Here is a 6,362-nt window from a genome sequence, read left to right as displayed (position 1 = left end):
CGCGTCACACTGTATGAAAACCTCACTGATTTATGGAAAAATATCATGACTCTCACAAGCTAGCAAAGTCGAAAGTCATACATCTGAATATTTTTACAGGGGTCAACCCAGAAACCCCTAACCACTAATGCATCAACAGTTATAACACATGCCCGTGGAAAGCTTTAGTTTCTGCACATTCAAACCTGCAATGCTACTTACAGACAGAGGCTGAGGATTTAACAACATCGAAACATTCACAAAAACGCATTCAGAAACGCAAGCGTGAACGCAGGAACACACATTGGTTCAAACAAAGACATAATATCCATAATATCCAGAACATATCCAGAATATACAAAACAGAATATGTCCAATTCATGCACATCCCCCAGTTTACAGAATGGAAGAGACAAGAGATACAACTAACCCTGAACATAGGATTTTTTGTGAAAGTATGAAGGCCTTCCCTTTCTCTAATGATAGTAAGGATCCAGGGTTTACTGTAATGGGTCAGCCAGTAGTTGGTGAGCCATAACAATACCATTTCCAGTTATGTAGCTTGCCAAGCTGCCATGGTCACCCATGCTAAGAACATATGAAAACACAGAATTGTAAGACAACCCTTAAATGGAATCTAATCTAAAAACGTAATAAAACTCAGGTCATCTCAGCCCATGAGGTTGTTTACGCACTCTAACACCACCTACTGGTGCTATTATGTTCTGTGGCTTATTTTCTAGCTTTCACCTGCTTCCAGCTGCCAATTGGCAATCATAGCCTTCACGTGGTGTAGGCTACTTAAGCAAACCAGACTTTGGAAAAGGCCTCCCTCTCTCTTAACATGAAGATTTGCAGATGGGCTTAAGCCTTGCCACTTCCATCTTTTTCAGTCTCCTGCGCGAGACCCTTAGTTCGGCCTTTGGCTGTTCAGTCACATGACTTTATGCGGGAACCTGAATAAAACCCAAATATTTCAGTAATTCTCATGTCTATCTATTCATGCCTGCGCCTAGACAATGGGCCATAACAATCATACACTTCACTGATTACGAACATCAGTGATTCTCACCTTGGTCTCTACTACTGTGGAACTGAAAAAACAGTTGTGCAGATGGAGACAAGATTGTTCAAAAACATATCCACAGATATGTAAATTTAACCACAAGGATTTCATTTGGTAAGTTGACTTTGTGTATATGTGCAATGGGAAATTGTAAGTATAGAACATGCTCCATGAATGATTTTTACGATTGAAATTAATTAGAAATAATTACACGTATGGACAATATACTGTGCTATAATTACTTTAAACTACTTCACACATTCATCGTAGAGGGTAGAGTGTCTATCAATTCAAATATCCTTGATTCATTGATTTATCATTCTATTGCATTAGATATTTAAATGTTATTCATGACGACATGCAACAATATTACATTACAAAACTAGCGCCCAGTTTTTATTAATTAATTTAAACTCATACTTCTAAGAAATACATCTTTCAGGTAAGCTTATAGATGCCGGTGCTGGAGACTCTGCTGCTCCAGACTGCTGGGTGCGGCTGGTCACCCTGTGCCCGTCCTCTGCTCTCCTCTCTTTGGTCCTCTACCTCCTCTGCAGTCACATGGGTTGAACTTCATGTGCTTTTATTCACTGGAAGTCTTTCTGTACTTCATTTGATTGCGTTGTCTCTTTTATTCTAACTCAGTCTCAAATCAATGGAGAGAAGCTAATCACTGACTCACTCAAGCTCTTCAACCGCCTCATCATAATTAGTGAGCGTGAAGTCAAGACCAAAGAAGCTTTAGGCTTTGAGTTGACGCCAACACCAATGTCTCTATTTGACAAGAATCAGAGGTTGCGAAAGCCAGACAAGGCTGCCCTAGCAAAGTTCCTGAAGGCATTTGTGGAGCCTGTTGAAAAAAAAACCTGCACAAGCCAGGTGGTTGATGGCGGTTGGCTCCTGCACAGCGTCAAATGGGAGGCTAACCTCACGTGGAAGGACATCGCTGAGAGCTACCTCCGGTTTGTGATGTCCATGGGTAGCCAGCACCTCCGGATCATTGTGGTCGTTGATGGATATGGTAGCTCCACCAAGGACCATGACCACCTGAGACGAACAAAGAATGCATGCTGTGAGATTCAGTTTCTTGACAACAAGAACAACAAGGCCCAGCTCATTCTGCTCCTTGCTGAGACCTTCCAAAGAGGTAGAATCAGTGTTCAACTATGCTCTGATGATGCTGACACCTCCATCGTGTCTGCAGCACTAAATTAGGCAATAGAGTCCTCTGTTGAGGTGAGGGCTGAGGACACAGACATCCTGGTTATGCTGGTCCATCATAGGGCAAACCACCCAGTCTTCCTCACGACATCTAAAGATACATCTTATGATGTCGGAAAGATTCGAGAGGCACTCCCGGAGAGGTACCGTAAATATCTTATATTCCTACATAGCTTTTCTGGCTGTGTTTAGCAAACCAACTTTGCTCAGCAAGCTCTGCACGACTGACAAATCAGAGCGGGCCATGGATGTGTTCAGTGACATCAGAGCCAAGAAAAGTGACATCATCAATGCTGGCTGTGAACTGTTGAAGACCATATTCCGTGGAAAACCATCTGAAGATTTGGAAGACTTAAGATTTGATATCTTCAGCAAGCAGGCCGCAGCTGGGAGCATCAAGCCAGAGAAACTGCCTCCAACTACAGGAGCTGCAGCACAGCACCCTCTGTGGGCATATATCCAGACCAGAGATCGGCTACTGCTACAAAGTCCATCACTGGATGTCCTTGAGTATGGATGGAAACAAGGAAAACAAGGTTATGCACCAGTCCCTACAACATATCCCATTGCACCGGACTACCTTCTGAAGTTAGTAAGCTGCAACTGTGCAGGTGACTGTGGCACTCTCAGATGCTGCTGTAAAAAGCAAGGAGTCAAATGTATTTCTGCTTGTGGGAACTGTCATGGTAACTCTTGCCAGAACATCCACCAGCCAGATGATAATAGAAGTGAGGGAGATGCAGGGGAGTTGGATGAGGTTTATTAAAATGTCAACTGATAACGCAAGTTTTGATTTGTAGTTGTTCAATAAAACCATTTTTTACTCAAAACTAATGATTGGGATAGATTCAGCACCCCTAAAAAACCCTAGTTTGCCATCTCAAAAGGCACTTTTTACCCAGGCCCTCTGGGCACCCCAACTTTGATTGGCTCTCAAGGCGATTCCCAGAGGATTTGGCCGTGGATAAATTGGGAGGTGTTACTAGACACCTATAGGAACACATGGTTAAAAAAGCTATTGGTAATAAATTATTTCAGGAAATGGCAAAAAAAATATCTATCTATTTGGAAAGACCTGAATGTAGAACAACTAGTTAAATTATTAACAAACGTTAAATTTTACATTGTGTTTTTACATTTCACCCAATTATAGTTGCAAAAAAGAGAAGCATTTATTAAAGCAGAAGATCTCGTTGATATTCTGACATTCAAACCTTGCCTGATAAGCAGAGGGTAATAACCTCAACAGTTTCCATATAACCAGCCAATCGAAAGGCTTCTTTTTTTATGTGTGTGTGCTTGTGTGTGGGTGTTTGTGTGTGTTAGTCTGTGTCTGTATGTGTAGTTTCAAATGTCTTACTCCGCAACGGATCATCACAATGAGCTGGATGTATATCTTTCTACCCATCGCCTGGGTAAAATATGAACGTTTGAATTTCTACTTAGCAGTAGGCCAGTTGTATAATAGGCCTATTGCCTTGTTTAAAAAGAAACGTAAATATTGATTCATGTTCATTGATTCAGCTCCATTTTATCCATGCATCTTCTTCATTCTGACTCATAATCTATGTTTTTAATTCAAGGTGCTGTTGTGTCCTCTTACACAGTGGAGCTGTATGTGAGACCAGGAGAAAACGTTACTCTACCTTGTGACTGTAAACTCTCATCTGGTGAAACTATTGTTTGGTACAGGAACTGTTCTCATGAAAATCAGCAACCACTTATTCTGACATGGCAGGAATTAGAGGAGAATAAGGACTCCAAATTATCCAATCTAAATGGGATGTGGAACCATTCTTCAAAAACATACACTTTACTGATTACGAACATATCTGATTCTCACCTTGGTCTCTACTACTGTCGAACTGAAAGACTGTATTTGATAGAGCAACACAGATATGGAAATGTAACCACAAGGATTTCATTCAGTAAATTGACTCTGCATAGATTTTTATGTCCAATTGAAGGAAATTGCCTCATGCTACAATTTTTTTTCTCTTGAAATTAATAAGGAACTACGGCGCTAACGAAGTGACATAAAGAAAAAAAAGAAAAAAGATGTACTGGGGACAAACACTGACTATATTTTTGCTAGATCTTGACTTTATTTTGCGAGGCCTTGAGTTTGTTTTGTGAGATCTTGACTTTGGTTTGCGAGATCTTGTGTTTGTTTTGCGAGCTCTCTAGGTGGATTTGCGAGATTTTGATCCAGACCCGCACACACATTGCACTCTCCACGGCGAAACGCTGCTCCGTGTCCCACTCAGGAGCTTTGTGGCACACACTTATCAAATTCCCACCCTCCCACCATCCCAAGGGCACTACCACGACCCCGATTGCCAGCCGGTCCCTCGGAGCATAAAAGTAAGTCAGGATCCCGAAAAACAAAGTCAAGATCTCGCAAAAACACATTCAAGATCTCGCAAAACTAAAATCCGTGTTTGTCACCAGTCCATGGTTTTTGTTTATTTTTTTACGTCACTTTGGTGGCACCGTTAGGAACTGTTATCATAATTAGGGACAATATGCAACTGTTCTGCAGGTCAAGCAAAGAACATTTACTTTTAAAATAAACTTTCCAAAGAATACAATTTTCTTTTTTATTTCATTAAATCAATTCAACTTGTTTCAAGACGGGCCGATATGCTAATCTGAGATGTTTCTGCCACTAACTAGAGTTACAAATTCTACCCTAGCCATTACAATTCCTTCTCACTTTAATCTTCAGATACAAGTGTAGGTCCTACTCCGAAGGACATTGGTAAGACATGCTTTCTTGTTGTGACGGATATCAATTGTTAGAACAGGTATATCTATTCATTAAATATGCATATATATTTTTTTATTTATTGTTCTTTTACTATATATATATATATATATATATATATATATATATATATATATATACGATGCCTTTGCTGCAGGTTTTGGGGACTCTGCTGCTCCAGACTGTGGACAGTGCTGGGTGCTGCTGGTCACACTGTGCCCGTCCTCTGCTCTCCTCTCTTTGGTCCTCTACCTCCTCTGCAGTCACATGGGTAGAGATTCACGTGCTTTTATTCACTGGAAGTCTTTCTGCACTTCATTTGATTGCGTTGTCTCCTTTATTCTAACTCGGTCTCTGTTTCAGTTTGTGCCAGAAAACACCCTGCCGCCTCTCAGGAAAACAGACCTTTATTACCGCAACATGAGGTATCTGATGGTTGCATAGTTCACCTCTTACATTAATTGATATCAACACCCTGTTTTATTAAGAAGTGTGCTCAGTAGTTGTACTGTCCTAATGTCACATTTTGTTTGTCCCTCACACACAGGATGAAAACTATAGCCGTGTATTTTATGCTGTGTTGAAAACTCCACAAAAAAAAGGATCTCACAGCTTCTTCGTTTGCAGTACGAGTGGGCTTTGAGAGGCGGATTGGTTAGAGTTCCTCCCTCCACAACACACACAGCCCAACGCACACATATAGAGTCACTCTCAACAACAAACAAACACACAGTCGTACACACAAACACACATGAATTGAAATTCCCTTGTGTTTCAAGGTATTTTGAAATTAGTACAACTTGGATTGATTTACAATATGTTACACAGAAAACATTGAAATATGCATTTGTATATTGTTTTATACCCAAAAGTAACCTGTCTATTATATGTTTTCATTAAATGTATAAACAAATCAATAAAATCCAAAGATGTTGCATGGCAGTTTTTTTTAAACATTCATACTTGATTTGAGTCAGTCATAAAAGAAGTTGAGGTCATATATCTCCTATATTAAATCCATTATTGTAAGAATAAAACTGAGTAATATCCGCTGCCATTCTTTGCAGGATGGTGTTATGATGAGACAACGTCTGATTACAACAGTGTCAGTACAGCTATAGCTTTTCAACGTGGATGGTTCTCGCATGTATGAAGTTAAAAAACACAACTAGGAAGTTAAGGAAAACTAGGCACTGGGTGAAGCGGTTCTGGAACCTGATGTCCTGAGTTCTACTTCCTGAGTCAGGTGTTGTCAGATAAACTCTGGGGTCTTTGGTGGCTGGAGTTGGTACAGAGTCAAGATGTGGAAAAATGAGTGGTCAGTTGTTG

At 40.4% G+C, this 6,362-nt stretch overlaps 2 long non-coding RNA genes across 2 annotated transcripts in view; one reads left to right on the top strand and one right to left on the bottom strand.

Moving 5' to 3' along the window:
* The window catches only part of LOC132453867 (uncharacterized), a 154,086-nt gene that overhangs the window by 60,766 nt on the left and 86,958 nt on the right, over positions 1–6,362 (bottom strand). The gene's annotated exons all lie outside the window — the stretch shown is intronic.
* Positions 5,190–5,782, top strand: LOC132453665 (uncharacterized). The gene is made up of 3 exons (XR_009524763.1): positions 5,190–5,304; positions 5,397–5,458; positions 5,581–5,782. It is a non-coding gene; the product is annotated as an uncharacterized LOC132453665 (long non-coding RNA).

This window comes from Gadus macrocephalus, chromosome 3 (genome assembly GCF_031168955.1).
Source record: "Gadus macrocephalus chromosome 3, ASM3116895v1".
Classification (NCBI taxonomy): Eukaryota; Metazoa; Chordata; class Actinopteri; order Gadiformes; family Gadidae; genus Gadus; species Gadus macrocephalus.
Note: the sequence above shows the minus strand (reverse complement) of the source record. Positions and strands in the feature narration are given on the sequence as shown.